This window comes from Camellia sinensis, chromosome 13, assembly GCF_055761805.1.
Source record: "Camellia sinensis isolate YWXY chromosome 13, ASM5576180v1, whole genome shotgun sequence".
In the NCBI taxonomy this organism is placed as follows: Eukaryota; Viridiplantae; Streptophyta; class Magnoliopsida; order Ericales; family Theaceae; genus Camellia; species Camellia sinensis.
The window spans coordinates 57,039,265-57,056,847 of record NC_138973.1 but is presented as its reverse complement, the minus strand read 5'-3'; positions in this window follow the sequence as shown (position 1 = coordinate 57,056,847).

Genomic DNA, 17,583 nt, shown 5'->3' with positions numbered 1-17,583 from the left:
GGCATTCTTGAGCAAAGTGGCCAAATCCGTGGCATTCATGACATTGGATTCTTTCAGAGTTCCCTTGTATCTTTCCTTTCTCCTTCTTGGCTATAGAATTAATTTTGAGTTTATCTTTGCCTTTGGAATTATGAGTATGAGTAGAGTCCAAAAGATTAGGATTCTTTTTCAAAAAAATTTTTTAAAATTGTTTTACAAAAGCATCCGTAATCTTGGAATCTATCTCACAGTCCTCATCAGAATCTACTCCAACTCTATAAGCACTACTAAAAGCAATAAATCTTTTTGTTTCTTATTGAAATTTCTATGTGCCTCATAAGTTTGGAGATTTCCAACCAAATGATCTAGCTTGAGGTTATTAATATCTTGAGACTCCTCAATAGCCGCAACTTTTGGTTGGAACCGATCGGGCAAGGACCTCAAAATTTTTCCTACAATCTTGGATTCTGGTATTTTTTTTCACCTAAATTGAAGCTGGAATTTACAATGTTACTCAACTTCGCATAAAATTCATCAAAGGTCTCACTATCTTTCATTGAAAGGTTTTCGAAACTAAACGTGAGCCTTTGAAGTTTTGAGCGTTTAACAGAAGGAGTGCCCTCATGAATAGTTTGTAAGATATCCCAAGCCTCTTTTGCGACTTCACAATTGCAAATGCGACTAAACTCTTCTGGTGTGACAGTGCAAAAAAGAGAATTGATAGCTTTACTATTCCAGCTACTATTTTGGTAATCAATTGTGTCCCACTTATCAATTGGTTTGGGGAAAGTTACTCCATCAACGGTAATCATTGGTTCGGTCCACCCATACATGACAGATTGCCAAACTTTTTCATCAATAGATTTCAAAAACGATCTCATTCGAGCTTTCCAAAAAGAATAATTGGATCCGTCAAGTAGGGGTGGTCGAACCATAGAATTTCCCTCACGTATTGAATCCATTATCACAAATCAAACAAGATCTCGCTCAAAAGTTTTAAAAAAACAAAAGAGCGACCCGCTCTGATACCAATTGAAAAATCTAGAAATCCGCTAAATATTGATTTGTGATTATGTATCAATTTCAATCAATAAAACAATTCCAATCAAACAATCAAGACAAATCGACACAACGATTTTAACATGGAAAAACCACAATTGGAGCACCTCCAATTGTGATAAAAAAAAATCACAGGCAACAGCCACAAAACAATCCACTAAGAATAAAGGAATTACACAGGTATACTCTCAATTACCTAGCGAATCTACGCCCGAATTGAACCAACCCTATGTGCCTCTTCTAGCCCCGTCTTCACCTCGGAATTGTCTTCACAATGAGCCACTCCAGAATCCACCAAAGCTTCAGGCTCGAATTCTTCAGAATCCACCGAAGAACAACTCTCTCTTTTGTATAGAATGAACAAACAATCCTTTGATGTATCCTCCTTAAACCATGAGTTGAATACTCAATGAAACATCAAAAAAAACTAGCAAAATAGCCCCAGATATAAAACCTAGAACCCAATAAGAAGATTTGGAGGCGTAACCTTAGATTTGGAGCAACATGCGAATTTATAGAATCTGAAATCGCGAGGTCTGCTCGAGCGTGGGAATGGACGGTCGAGCGGGGACACTATGTGATGTGTTCCAAACTAGGATGTACACTCGAGCGGGGATTTCGACGCTCGAGCGTGAAAACACGGATCACAGTATTTTTGCAGACACGCATACTTCTAGAACTCACCAATCTCCGCTCGAGCGGGGGAATGTCCGCTCGAGCGGACAGGCAACTTTGAATGCATTTTTGCATTTTGCTTCGAGGGTGCTGCCCCTTGAGCCCGCCTGGGCACTGCCCCGAACCCGCTAAGGGGCGCTGCCCCCTAGACCCCCGCGAGCTGACCGGGCAGCTCAATCCTCGTCATAATCAGTGATGTGGCAATCTTGAAAGAATTAACATCACAAAACTTCTCTGCAAGGCACTATTCGGCTTGGATTCACATCTAAAAACTCATAGCCTCACTGAAATAAAAAGTGCGAAAACAAATACAACTGAAAGGAGTTTTGTCAAATGGGGTTTCCAAGAATAAAAACCTAACAATATGTGTATGAGTTTCTAATTCAGTAATTTAAACATGACTGAATAATTGTAATTTAATGTGTATGAGCCTAATTTAAGTTTAATTGTGTAATTACTAAACTTAATAAGGATTGGTTTATAATTAAATTATTTATATTTAATTAGTTTGGTTAATACATAGCTAAACATATTTTAATTGAAGGTTAATAATCTAATTTATTCCTAATACTAGTCATCCATATTTAAAAGGAATGGAAGAAAAATAAATAGGAATAACCAAATGAAAAATTAGAATCAAATGAGAGAAACCGAAAGACAAACAAGTAACCGAATTAAAGAGATTGTAAGAGTGTAATTGTAATCATGTTGTGCTTGACTTATTTGTTTGGGTCGGACGCCAAACGAATAGCACGTGTTTTTCAAGAGCCCACTATGAGTAACATTTCTGTAAAGATATGTTGATATGAACTATGTTTCAACTGTTATGCGATAAGTTATAACTTTTGAAATGTTATTTTAATTATGTGAATGAATGTCCTATCTGTGGATCTATTATGGCATCCATAGATAGTCCCAAGTCACGGGGGACGACATGTTAATGCGGGTCCATGACACATATGTGATACGAGATCTTGTTAGCCACATCATTGTGGTGATATGTGTTTAATCGGTATCCAGAACCGATTACTCTAGTCGGAAGACGATATGTGATATGTTCTGTGAGATGTACCATTATGTTATGTACTGATATGAGATTGATATGAATGATTGTCGTGATTTGTTTTACGGATAAGATATATTTGGAATTCGTTCACTAACCCCTTTACGTTAATGTTATTCATTGGGCTTTAGCTCACTGTTTATATATATATATGTATAGGTGAGCGTTCTGGAGGTCAAGTCCAGAAGCGGTCTTTAGCCGAGCTACTCTTTTAAAGCCTACTGAGTTGTTTTGTGTGCCTCTGAGTTGGGGCTAGGCCTGGAAGACCATTGTCAAGCTTTTGATCGTGAAGTACACTTTTGTTATGTGTTTACATTATGTATAAAATGTTAAGTTATAAGTTATGTATTGAATGTGGGTAAATTAACGTTTTTGCATGATAAAAGTTTGTTCATACAGATGCACAGCTCATTGGACTATTGGTGTATTTTTGAATATCGCTTCCATTAGCCCTGATTATTTTTTATTGTACAGGAAGGCCTTTGGTAATCTCGGATTACGAGCCAGTTACGACGCTAAACCTATAGGGGCGGGTTTGGGTCGTGACAACATGTCCTCATTTTCTTCATTTTTCTCAATACTTGAATGTTTATATCAAATTAATTATATGAATTTGTGACTCTACTCTTGGCTGTCAAACATTATTTGAAAATTACTAAAAACATTTGTGGACAAATTACTTTGGCCGTCAAGGTTTGAGTCTATTTGCATTTCTAGTGCTTAGAGTTGATGAAATGACACTTTCTAGCTTATAAAACTCTGTTTGGACTTTGGTTTAACGCTTTTATCAATGGTGCAGCATTGCACGTACAGAAAAAAATATGCATGTGATCCTCACCTCATGTACGTTTACTTAATTGATCATTTCAACTGTTATAGATGTAGTGATCAAACCAGTCTCAAGTCAGATTCTAGATGTAGAATTAAGTAAATTTATGGGAGTGTGATAGTCTTAGATCAATGATGTGGTTGGTGAAGAGATGGGTAGTTAGAGTGCCTTAAACTTAAAAAAAAAAAAAAAAAAGGGCGATAAGGGGGCGAAAATACGAAACAGCTCCTGAACCACCGTACGGATGTCACAGCCAACTTCCCTGTGACAAATAGGACCTATCACAGTAGATGAAAAGTCATTAGCACACGTAGTTTGGCAATAAGAGCCAAAAACACATTAAACTTAACCGAAAAAGGGCGTTAAGGGGGCGAAAATTCAAAAACAGCCCCCGAACCACCGTACGGATGTCATGGCCACCTTTGTTGTGACAAATAGGACCTATCACAACATATGAAATGTCATTAGCACACGTAGTTTGGCAGTTAGAACCGAAAACACATTGAACTTAACCGAAAAAAGCTGTTAAAGGGGCAAGAATGCGAAATAGCCCCCGAACCACCATACGGATGTCACATCCACCTTCCCCATGAAAAATAAGACCTGTGACAATAGACAGAATGTAATTAGCACGTGTAGGTTGGGAGTTAGAGCCTTAAATGCCTTAAACATAACTGAAAAAGAGCGATAAGGGGGCGAAAATGAGAAACAGCCCCCAAACCACCGAACAAATGTCACGGCAACCTACCCTATGACAAATAGGACCTCTCACAATAGATGGAATGTTATTAGCACACGTAGTTTGGGAGTTAGAGCCAAAAATACCTTAAACTTAATCGAAAAAAGACGTTAAGGGGGCGAAAATGCGAAACAGCCCCCGAACCACCGTACGGATGTCACGGCCACCTTCCCCATCACAAATAGGACCTGTGACAAAATACGGAATGTAATTATCACACGTAGTTTGGGAGTTAGAGCTGAAAATGCATTAAACTTAATCGGAAAAGGGTGTTATGGGGGCGAAAATGCGAATCAGCCCCCGATCCATCGTACGGATGTCACGGCCACCTTCCCTGTGATGAATAGGACTTGTGACAATAGGTGAAATATAATTAGCATGTGTTGGTTGGGAGTTAGAGCTAAAAACGCCTTAAACTAAACTGAAAAAGGGCGTTAAGGGGGCGAAAATGCAAAACAGCCCCTGAACCAGTGTACAGATGTCATGGACACCTTCCCCATCACAAATAGGACCTATGACAATAGGTGGAATGTAATTAGCACACGTAGTTTAGGAGTTAGAGCTGAAAATGCATTAAACTTAACCGAAAAAGGACGTTAAGAAGGCGATAATGCAAATCAGCCCCCGAACCACCATACGGATGTCGCGGACACCTTCCCCATGACAAATAGGACCTGTGACAATAGATAGAATGTAATTAGCATGTGTAGGTTAGGAGTTAGAGCCAAATACACCTTAAACTTAACTGAAAAATGGCATTAGAGGTGCAAAAATGCGAAACAACTTCTGAACTAGTGTACAGATGTCACGACCACCTTCCCTGTGAAAAATAGGACTTGTGATAATAGGCGGAATGTAATTAGCATGTTTAGGTTGGAAGTTAGAGCCGAAAATGCCTTAAACTTAACCGAAAAGGGCATTAAAGGGGCGAAAATGTGAATCAGCCCCTGAACCACCATACAGATGTGACGGCCACCTTTCCTGTGACAAATAGGACCTGTGACAATAGATGGAATGTAATTAGCATGTGTAGGTTGAGAGTTAGAGCCAAAAACACCTTAAGCTTAACTAAAAAAGGATGTTAAGGGAGCAAAAAAGAGAAACAACCACGGAACCACTGTAGGGATGTCACAGCTAGCTTCCCCGTGACATATAGGACTTGTGACAATAGACGGAATGTCATTAGCACACGTAGTTTGGAAGTTAGAGCCGGAAAGGACTTAAACTTATTCGAAAAAGGGAGAGTTTGACATCCAATAAATTTTCAACATTTTCATTGTAAATGATGCCATTGTTTCATCATACACGGTGGTCATTTGGGTGGTAAATGTATTAAGAAAGCATGATATGGTTACGGAGATAACCCCGTAGATTACTCAATCATTTTACTTTGACTAGGGAAATGAGAATGAAGAAGAGTTAAAATAAATTTTCCACCAAAACATTCTACTCATAAAAATTTATTTTATGAAGAGGTATGCTCCTAAAAATTGTATTATTGGTAAATTGAAATCAAGTTTGGAATAAATCTTTCATGACACATACATATGATTGTATTTCGAAAAAAGGTTTTTATAGATTGTTCTACCTTAAATGCATGTTATTACAACCTTTTTCCTATGTCTGAATGAATTGATATTTTGTAATAGGTGCAATTGTTTTTTTATTTTTTGTAGATGGCTTTTGGCGTTGACTTATGGATAGTCTACATTTTTGTTTATGGGGGACACTTGACACTTTTGTATAATCTTGCTAACTACGTCTTCCTCTGCTTTTGTGAATATTAGCACTACTGATACATATAACTTTTGTAATCCAACTGATAGTTGTTGGTGTGGCATATAGATCACCTTTTGACGTGGTACAGATTACGATGGTAAGTTGTACCACGCCAAATGGCCATATCGTATGGTAGTAAATATATTTTTTGTATATGGCGGGTTGGATTTTTGTATGGAAATATAATTTTAGTTTGGACAATAGTTGGTTTGTATGGAATATATACATATAAAGTTATTTATTTTTGGATGGTTGGAACTAATATAGACTGTGGCATGATTGATAATTTTACATTGTGAAATGATGAATAGTATATGTATTGTTTTGTTTATATACGTATTACTGGTCACATGGAATATAGACAGGTTGTGAATATATTATAATTTTGCAATGAAACATAAGAGCATGTTTTTGGCGACTAAATTGTTAGTAGCTAAAAAAAATTTCAGAAAATAGTTTTGGCTACTAAAAGTATAGTAGCCAAAAAAAAACAATTAAACATTTGGCAACTAAAATATTTTGTAGCAAAAAACAATCAAACATATGGCGACTAAAATATGTCGTAGCTAAAAAAATAAGCTGAAGAAATAAAAAAAAACTTTTGACAACTAAAACTTTAGTAGGAAAAAAATGTGAAACTTTAGGCGACCAAATGTTTAGTAGCCAAAACACAAAATGTTTGCCGACTAAAATCTTAATAGCTAAAAACATAAGACTTTATGTGACTAAACCTTTAGTAGGCAAAAAAAAAAATTGATTTTAGGCGACTAAAATCTTAGTAGCCAAAACATTGTTATTTACTTTACGCCACTAATATATTTAGTAGCTAAAACTCTTTTTCACGACTAAATGATTAGTCGTTAAAAATAATTGAACTTTTAGCGACAAAAAAATTAGTTGCCAAAAATATGATATTTAATTTTATTTCAAACCTTTTGGCGACTGAAAATTTAGTCGGCAATGATGTATACTTAGCGACTAAAATAATTTTAGTCGCCAATGATCTTTCCTGACAATTCTTTCCCGACTAATTCTGCGACCAAATAGTGACTTTTGGCGACTAAAAATTTAGTCGCCAAAAGTGAAAATTCTTGTAGTGTCTACTCGATGTCTTCTAAAAAGTGAATGGTTCGAATTGTCAGAAATGAGCCCGCAAAAAGTCTCATTGGCTACGCAGCGCCCACCCCAAACCCAACTAGCATGCTCCTTTATCGATCAACGTCATGTCTTTTTATGTTAATTATGTCATAATTTTATTTAATAATGGAGCTTTATGACTACATTATCTTTAATTTACTCACCCTTAACTATTAGAATCTCATACTAATACTTGATGCAATCACATATCATTTTTCAAATTATAGTTTAGATATATGTTCATTAGAAAGGAGAAGTAGTATCGCTGGTACACTAGCATCGTCATCAACACCTCTTAATTATTTTTTAAAGTCTAATTATTAGGGATGGACAAAGATGGGCGAGATAGGTTCGAATTGAATTGATATTACCTTACAAGGAATTTTGTGTTTGTTCAAATTCGGTCCGACTTTAACATCAAGCCTCTATATCTGCTCAATCCGGTTTGAAAAATAATTACACCACATCACTAAAAGCAAAGCCCTCTCACCACAACTAGAGATGTGCATAATACTGCCAAAATCGCACCGAATCGATCTGAACCACACAATTTTTCAACTTTGGCGAGCGGATTGGGCAGGTTGGAGTCCCAATTCTGGTGCGTCGGTGCGGGTGGCGGGTGGAATTTTGCCAAACCGCATTTCTAACCAACCCAACCAGTTTTTTGATGCAAAAAACATCCTCTGTTACACACACACAGAGCAAGAAATTCCAGCCATAGATTACACGCATACACATCTGTCAGACATATACTCACACAGATACAATAATTCCGCAATTAAACCTAATTGGCACCCACATTTCATCTCATTCATATTGATTCATCGTCGCTGTCTATCACAAACATCTGGTCTCCTTCCTTACCTCGCCGATCGGCTGTCATCACTGCCGCTGTTAGCCACTCCTCACTGTCGCTGCTACTATCTTCCTCTTTTGCCGATCGGTGCCTACTCGTCGTCGCCGACTCATCGCGTCGGTACATGTCTCTCTCTCTCTCTCTCTCTCTCTCTCTCTCTCTCTCTCTCTGTGTGTGTGTGCTCGCTCTCGCTGCTTTCTCTCTCTGCTCTTTCTCGCTGTTTTTTTCTCTCTCTCGTTGATATTTGTTTCTCTGCTTTTTTCTTTTGTCTCGCTGATCTCTCTCTTTGTGTTCTTTACTCTCTTGTCCTTTACTCCCTTTGCTCTCCCTGTTCTTTGCTCCTACACTGTTAGCCTCTAACAGCAACTCACTAATAATCTTTGTTCTTTACTTCCGCACTGTTAGCCTCTGTATACATCATTGATATTTTTTTTTTTGGATTCCTTAATTATTTTTGGATTCCTACATCATTGATATTTATATAAAAGTAACTCACTAATAATTTTTATTTATATATAAAGTCATGTTGATAATTTTTATTTATTTACTGATCATGTAAATTTTTTATTTTGTAATAGAGAATGGATGATGGGGGAAATACAAATGATGACTGCTTTGCTGGTGGAAACCCTCCTACACCACCTGCAGAATCAACTACTGTTGCTAATTCTACCACTACCACAATGCCTGCCAAAAATTTTGGTAAAACTCGTCCATGCCCTAGTATTAATTTAGATAAAAAGAAATCTCAGATTTAGGAACACTTCATCTACTACGCAAGAAGCAACTATTGTTGAGGGCTAATTTGTCTCTAAGTTAGTTTGGTTTTAAAGTTCTTCAGGTTAGACTTAATTCTTACTCTTGAATATTATTTTGTTGTATTATTTTGTTGTATTATTTTTTATAATGATTTTGATGATAGTTTTTGTTATTTGTGTTGGAATTTATGGTTTTTATAGGCTTATTTTGGGCCAAATTTGAGCCCAAAATTGAGTGGGTCGCATGCGTCTTTTGGGTGGGTCCAAGAAGGTGACGTGTTCCTTGCCGCATGGCAAGTCACACGATGAAGACGGTTCGTCAAAACCATTTATGAGCGAATTGGAAGTTGACGTTGTTTTCAGGTTCGTGGAATAGGAAATTGAAGAAGTAAAATGTGGGTTTCTTTGAAATGGTTATCCTATATTGGAAACTTAAGAGAACTTATGTGTGTATATAAGTTCTAGGTGGCAACACTTGGGTTGGGTCCCAAGGGGCACCCCAAGTTTGTAGTTGGGAGAAGTTATGGACAAAGTGAACCTTGGCTCAAACCACTAAATGAACGGGCGCTGCTGCCGCCGACCAGCCGTGCCGGGCACGAGTGTGGGTTGTGTGTCGGATCTGTTCTAACATTAATTTTTTGGACAATTTATTTCAATTTTTTCAAATTATTACGGGAAAAATTATTTAAATTTCAGAACGAAATTAACTTAATTTTTGCTCTAAAATTTTTCTGTCCAAACAAGCCTCCACCGGTCCAATTCCCAACAGATTTGAAACTGCATAGTTTGGACAGATTCATATAGTTCCAGCAGTTCGGACAAATCAAACAATTCCAGCAGATCTGTTGAAATTTGAACTACACCTGTTCATTTGAAAAACACACCTGTTCGGTTTGAAAATCAAACATATCCAGTCCTATAAATACCAAGGCATTCAAGTAGATTTCTACATTCTGAAAATCTGTTTTCTTCTATTCCTTTATGCTCTTTTGTATCTCTATTCTATATATTATTTTAAAAAAATTTCTGAGAGTATAGAACACAGGTTTTTTGTTCACCATACTAATTGTTTGGAGTGCTACTACAATTTGTGAAGATCATTGTATCCTGCGAGATAGCCGCCATTTATCCTTAAGCACCGTAGTGGGGCAAATATGTCTTAAGGACAGAGTGTCACACACTCAACTTGATCTATTCTGTATTTTTCATTTCGGTAAATAAATTCGGTAAGTAATTTATTTTATTTGTTTGATTTGGTTTCAACTTATTTATTTTACACATAAGATTGTTCCAACAATCTTAAGAAAGATTCAAATTAATCTGTTTATACATAATTTTTCATTTGTTTCCTTTTCTTCTTTTCTTTTTCTTATAGAAATTATTTTATGTGGTTTTACAAAGAAATATTCTGGTTGGAAAAACAAATAATAGTAATATACTGCTTATTTTCTTTGACAACTATTAGTAATATATTGGTGCCATTAACATTTCAGAATATTTATTTGTGAAGTTTGTCAGAAATTAATTTTAGTTTTTAGAAATAATTTTTGAGTTTTCATTAATTAAAATTCTGTTTCAATATTTTAATTATTGAAGTGTTACAGAAATTTAATTTTCTGTGTGAAATTCATTTGTTTAAATAAAATTTTATTTTATTTTCAAATTAATTGAAAATAAAAGTTACAATTCTTGTTTCTTTTATTTTTATAGAATTTAATTCTGTAGGTTTGGTTTAATTTTTTGTGTAGTGTAAAATTCTAATTATAATTTAGTTTTATAATTTAGAATTCATGGCTACTGAAACTGGTCAAATTAATACTCAAACAAGTACTAGTACGGTGGTTACAATTATGCCAACCCCTCATTCTATTGTGACTGTGCTTGTCAATCACGGTGAGAAGCCAGATAAGTTCTCAAGAACTGATTTTAAAAGATGGCAGCAGGAAATGCTATTCTATCTTACTACTCTAAACTTGTCGCGTTTCCTCCGTGAGAATGCTCCTACTCTGAACGAGGATGAAACTGGCCGCCAAGTGGTTGCTGCGGTCGATGCTTGAAAACATATTGATTTCCTTTGCCGGAACTACATCTTGAACGGACTTAATAACATATTATTCAACGTCAACAGTCCTATCAAACTGGCAAATTAACTTTGGGAGTCTTTGGAGAAAAAGTACAAAACAGAAGATGCTAGCTCAAAGAAATTTGTGGTTGGCAAATTCCTGGATTTTGTGATGGTTGATTCTAAGACTGTGACCAGCCAAGTTCAAGATCTTGAACTCATTCTGCATGACATTCATCCAAAAGGCATGCCTCTCAGTGAATCCTTTCAAGTTGCTACCTTAATTGAAAAATTACCACAAGGCTGGAAGGAATTCGAAAACTACCTCAAACACAAGCGCAAAGAAATGTCTTTAGAGGAATTGATTATGTGTTTGAGGATTGAGGATTGAGGAGGACAACCGTAACTCAGAGAAGCGGGTTGGTAAGCATTCATTGAAGTCTAAGGAAAATGTGGTGGAATATGCTCCAAAAGCAAAGAAACAGAAGTTTTTCAGAGAAAGTTTCTCACAAGGCTCTAAAATTTGGGAAACTAAGAAGTACAAGTTCAATGGAAAATGTTACATCTGTAACAAAGAGGGACATCGGGCCAAATATTTCCATTGCAAACACAAAAGCAAATGAAGATCAAGCTAGAAGCCTGTTCAAGCTAATATGATCGAAGTGGAAAAAATTTCCAATGGTATAGATGACATAAATCTTTCTGCAGTTATTTCCGAGGCAAACCTTGTCAGAAATCCTAAACAATGGTGGTGGACACTAGTGCTATTCGCCACATCTGTGCCAACAAAAAGATGTTCACATCTTATTCTATAGTGGACAACTGTGGACAACTTTTTATGGGCAACTCATCAACTTCTAAAGTTGTAGGACAAGGAAAGATTATTCTAAAGATGACATCTGGAAAGGAACTCACACTCAACAATGTGCAGCATGTACCGAACATTCGCAAGAATCTTGTTTTCGAATCTTTGTTGAGTAAAAATGGGTTTATGCTAGTTTTTGAAAGTGACAAGTTTGTACATACCAAAAACGGGATGTATGTAGGAAAATGTTACATGTCTAATGGCCTTTTCAATGACTGTTGTACCCTCTGTTATTAATAAAAATACATCTTCTTCTTATTTGCTTGAGTCTTCAAATTTATAGCATGGTAGACTTGGACATGTTAATTATGGATCTTTGCGTAGATTAATTAATATGGAATGTTTATCTAAATTTGACATTGATTTAAATCATAAATGTGAAATTTGTGTTGAGGCAAAAATATCTAAAACTCATTTTCATTCAATTAAAAGAAGTACGAAAGCACTTGAATTAATTCATAGTGACATTTGTGATTTTAAATCAATTCAAACTAGAGGTAGGAAAAAATATTTTATCACTTTCATAGATGACTATACTAGATATAGTTATGTTTATTTAATTCGAACCAAGGATGAAGCTTTGGAAACTTTTATTGAATACAAGAATGAAGTTAAAAATCAACATCGTAAGAAAATTAAAAAAAAAACTTAGAAGTGATAGAGGTGGTGAATATGAATCACCTTTTGGTGAGTTTTGTAAAGAACATTGAATAATTCATCAAACCACCACTCCTTACTTACCTCAACAAAATGGAAATGTTGAAAGGAAAAATAGGAGTTTAAAAGAAATGATGAAAGACATGTTAATAAGTTCTGGATAACTTCAGAACATGTGGAGGGAAGCAATACTTTTTGCTAATCATATTTTAAATAAAGTACCCCAAAAAAAAAGTGAATCAAACACCTTATGAATTATGACATGGAAAAGCACTATCCTACAAATACTTAAAAGTGTGGGAGTGTATGACTAAAGTGTCTATTCCTAGTTCTAAAAAGATTAAGATAGGTCCTAAAGCTGTTGATTACATTTTCATCGGTTATGCCATAAATAGTAGTGTATATCGATTTTTGATTCATAAGTCAGAACATTCTGAAATGTATGTAAATGCTATTATTGAATATCGGAATGCGTCTTTCTTTGAACATGTATTTCTGAATAAAGCTGGACAAGAGACTAGTATTAACAAAAGATATTTTGATGCTATTACTAGTCATGATCAAGGACAAGAGCAAGAGATAGATCAAAATGAAAAAGAGGAACCTAGGTGTAGTAAACATGGTAGAACCTCAAAATCTTTTGGTCCATATTTTTTTTACATTTTTATTAGAAAATGAGCCTTTAACTTTCAAAGAAGCTATGTCCAGTCCTGAAGCTCCTTTATGGAAAGAGGCTGTAAATAGCGAAGTTGAATCTATTCTGCAAAATCACACTTGGGAATTGGTGGATTTACGACCAGGTTGTAAACCTCTTGGATATAAATGGATTTTCAAAAGAAAAATGAAAGCGGATGGATCAATTGACAAATACAAGGCAAGACTTGTGGTCAAAGGTTTTAGACAAAAAGAAGGTCATGACTACTTTGACACATACTCATCAGTTACTAGGATAACATCCATTAGAATGCTAATTACCATTGCATCTTTGTACAATCTGAAAATTCATCAAATAGATGTGAAAATCGCTTTCTTAAATAGTGAGTTAGATGAAGAAATTTACATGGAACAACCAGAAGGATTTTCTGTCCCAAGAAAAGAAAAGAAAAGTGTGTAAATTGGTTAAATCATTATATGGTTTAAAACAAGCGCCAAAGCAATGGCATGAAAAATTTCACAAAGCAATGATGTCAAATGGATTTAAAATTAATGAATGTGACAAATGTGTTTATATTAAAAATACAAACAATGGTTATGTTATAGTATGTCTTTATGTTTATGATATCCTCATCATAGGTAGTAACAATGACATGATAAAAACTACCAAGAAAATATTGAATAAATATTTTGACATGAAGGACATGGGCATTGCTGATGTAATTCTTGGTATGAAAATTACCAAAATATCAGAAGGTTATGCTTTGTCACAATCTCATTACATTGAGAAAATACATGATAAATTCAGCAAAGATGATAGTCATCTTGTTAGAACACCTGTGGATGTTAATTTGTTTCTTTTTAAGAATGTTCAGGAAAGTATTTCTCAATTAGAGTATGTCCAAATTATTGGAAGCTTAATATATTTGATGAACTATACTTACCCAGATATAGCCTATACAGCAAGTAAATTAAGTAGATATACGAGTAATCTAGGAGTAGAACACTGAAAAGCTATTATAAGGGTTCTAAGATATCTCCGATTTACTCGTAACATTGGGCTTAATTATACTAGATATCCAGCAGTACTTGAAGGATACTGTGATGCTAATTGGATATTAGATACTAGAGACTCAAAATCCACCAGTGGGTGTGTCTTTACTCTTGGTGGGGCAGTTGTATCTTGGAAATCTTCCAAGCAGACTTGCATTGCTAGGTCTACTATGGAATCAAAATTATAGTTTTAGATAAAGCTGGAAAAGAAGTAGAATGGCTTCGCCATTTCCTTGAAGATATTCCAATGTGGCCAAAACTGGTGCCCACTATATGCATACATTGTGATGTCAATCAGCAATAGGTAGAGCACAGAATCATATGTATAACAGTAAGTCGCAACACATTCGTCGTTGACATAACACTGTAAGACAATTACTATCTAATGGAATTATTTCCATTGAATATGTGAAGTCTAAAGATAACATAGCGAATCCACAAACCAAATGGTTAGCAAGAAAGTTAGTTGAGAATTCATTGAGGGAAATGGGAATTAAGCCTATTAAATAAGAGTTACCACAATGGAAACCCAATCTAGTTGACTGGAGATCCCAAGATTTAGGCTCAAAGGGACAACCAAGTTGTGTATGACTCACAAGGATCACTGGAGAGTCAAACTCCTACCCATTTCTTTAATGAAATAGTGATGTTTGTAGCGTTTTAGGTTAAGTAATACTTTTAATGATTCTTATATCTAGGATTACCTAGTGGAGTATGGTAGGATACTCTTCATAAGATTCACCTATGTAAGTGTGAACTGAGTCGGTTCTATGAGATTTGTGAAAGGCTACAATTCTCTAGAGTACTCATGAAAGACCAGGTTGTTTAAGACCAAAACGAACACAATAGTGAGAACTATATTGTGTTTAGTAATATACTGTGTGAGTTCTATTGTCTTGGTTTACACAAATGGCTGAATAGTTCAAGACATCATGTTTACTAGTTAGTTAGTAAATCCGATAGTGTCTCACAAGGGAAGGTTCAAAGCCAAAACCTACTTATCCTTTGTAGAATATTTCAATTTCTATACTCTCTGTAATTAGATTATGTTATTACATTTTCTCTCCATCAAATTCCATTCATGGGGAAGATTGTTGGAATTTATGATTTTTATAGGCTTATTTTGGGCCAACTTTGAGCCCAAAATTGAGTGGGTCCCACACATCTTTTAGAGTGGGTCCAAAGAAGTGACGTGTTGCTTGTTTCATAGCAAGTCACACGGTGAAGATGGTTCGTCAAAACCATTTATGAGTGAATGAGAAGTTGGCGTCGTTTTCGGGTTCGTGGAATAAGAAATTGAAGAAGTAAATGTGGGTTTCTTTGAAATGGTTATCCCACATTGGAAACTTAAGAGAACTTATGTGTGTATATAGGTTCTAGGTGGCAACACTTGGGTTGGGCCCCAAGGGGCACCCCAAGTTTGTAAAAATGAGAAGTTATAGACAAAGTGAACCTTGGCTCAAACCACCACACACACGCACGTCGCCACCGTCTGACCGGACGTGGGCGTGGGTGTAGGTTGTGGGTCGGGTCGGTTCTAACATTAATTTTTTGGACAAAATTTATTTGAATTTTTTCAAATTCTTGTGAGAAAAATTATTTAAATTTCAGAACGAAATTAATTTAATTTTTGCGCCAAAACTTTTCTGTCCAAACAAGCCTCCACCGGTCCAATTTCCAACAGATTTGAAACTGCACAGTTCGGACAGATTCATACAATTCCAGCCGTTCGGACAAATCAAATAATTCCAGCAGATCTATTGAAATTTGAACTGCACTTGTTCATTTCAAAAACACACATGTTCGGTTTGAAAATCAAACCTGTTCAGTGCTATAAATACCAAGATATTCTAGCAGATTTCTACATTCCGAAAATCTTTTTTTTTTCCCTTCTTTTATGCTCTTTTCATATATATTCTATATATTATTTTAGGAAAATTTCTGAAAGTATAGAACACAGGTTTTTTGTTCGCCATACAAATTTTTTAGAGTGCTACTACAATTTGTGAAGATCGTTGTATCCTAGGAGATAGACGTCATTTATCCGTAAGCACCGTGGTGGGGCGAATCTGTCTTAAGGACAGAGTGTCACACATTTGACTGGATCTATTTTGTATTTTTCATTTCGATAAATAAATTCGGTAAGCAATTTATTTTATTTGTTTGATTTGCTTTCAACTTATTTATTTTACATAGAAGATTGTTCCAATAATTTGTTTATGTTTTTTTTGCTTATGTCTACTAAATTAATGAAGTTTTTGGAGTTTGGTTGAAGCAATTGTGAAGGATTGAAGTTATTGTGGAGTTTAATGAGTAGATCAACTTTTGAACTTTTGGATTGTTTGTGGATTTTGATTAATTTTTCAAATTTTTTTTTTTAGAACCATGTTAGATGTTGGACTTAGTTTAACTTTTGAACTTTTGGATTGTTTGTGAACTTTGATTAACTTTTCAGAACCTTTTTTTAGAACTATATTGGATGTTGGATGATGTTATGTTTTTTAGTATTTATTATCTTGTTAAATTGTTATTGTATAATTTGTTTAGAGTGTTGGATTTTTAGTTTACTAGTTTGTTAATGTTTAATATTATATTAGATGAAAATTTTAATTGACTATTTCAGTTAATTTATAAATTAGATATTTGATTTAAGTTTTGTAATTTTAATTATATTTTTTTATAAACTGCCAATCCACCGGAACCGCCAAGGCAAATCCATCATTATTTGCCAACCGAACCGTTGATTTTTGGTAAGAAAAATGGCAAATTCTAATGACATTTTTATCAATCCGCCACTCGCCATACGGTTTCTATTTTTCTCCTAAACCGCACCGACCCGCACCGCGAACACCCCTAACCGCAACTATAAAATCATCACTTCCTATATATTAAAATATGTCAACATATTACTATTAAAATATAATTTTCATACAAAATGATGTGTTCCAAAATTGCCTCATCATTTTAGGGAGGAAAAAAACTAACAATTTTGATTTATAATTTCAACAAAGCCGTCCCAATATTATTTTAGAAAAAAAAAATTAATTTTGAGTTTGTATCCTAATAAATTTTACTATTTTTGATCTCATATGTGGACACAAAAAATAGGCACGTGTATGGCTTATTCACTTACTTTGGTTTCATTTTGAAAATTTATTATTTAAAATATTCAAAAATGAAAAACTAGGAATATCACTAAATTGTATGCGGTAACATATATAAGCACTTAATTTTTATCGACTTGTTTTATTTCAATAATATTAGGAATATAAAATAAAAATACTAAATAAATCACAAAAAGTTTATTGATATGTTGTTTAAAGTTTATATTAGTTGTTAATTCCGTTGCAACTGAATTAGATACCAGCATCAATTATTTATTTTTATTTTTATTTTTGTAAATTATCATATATTCTAG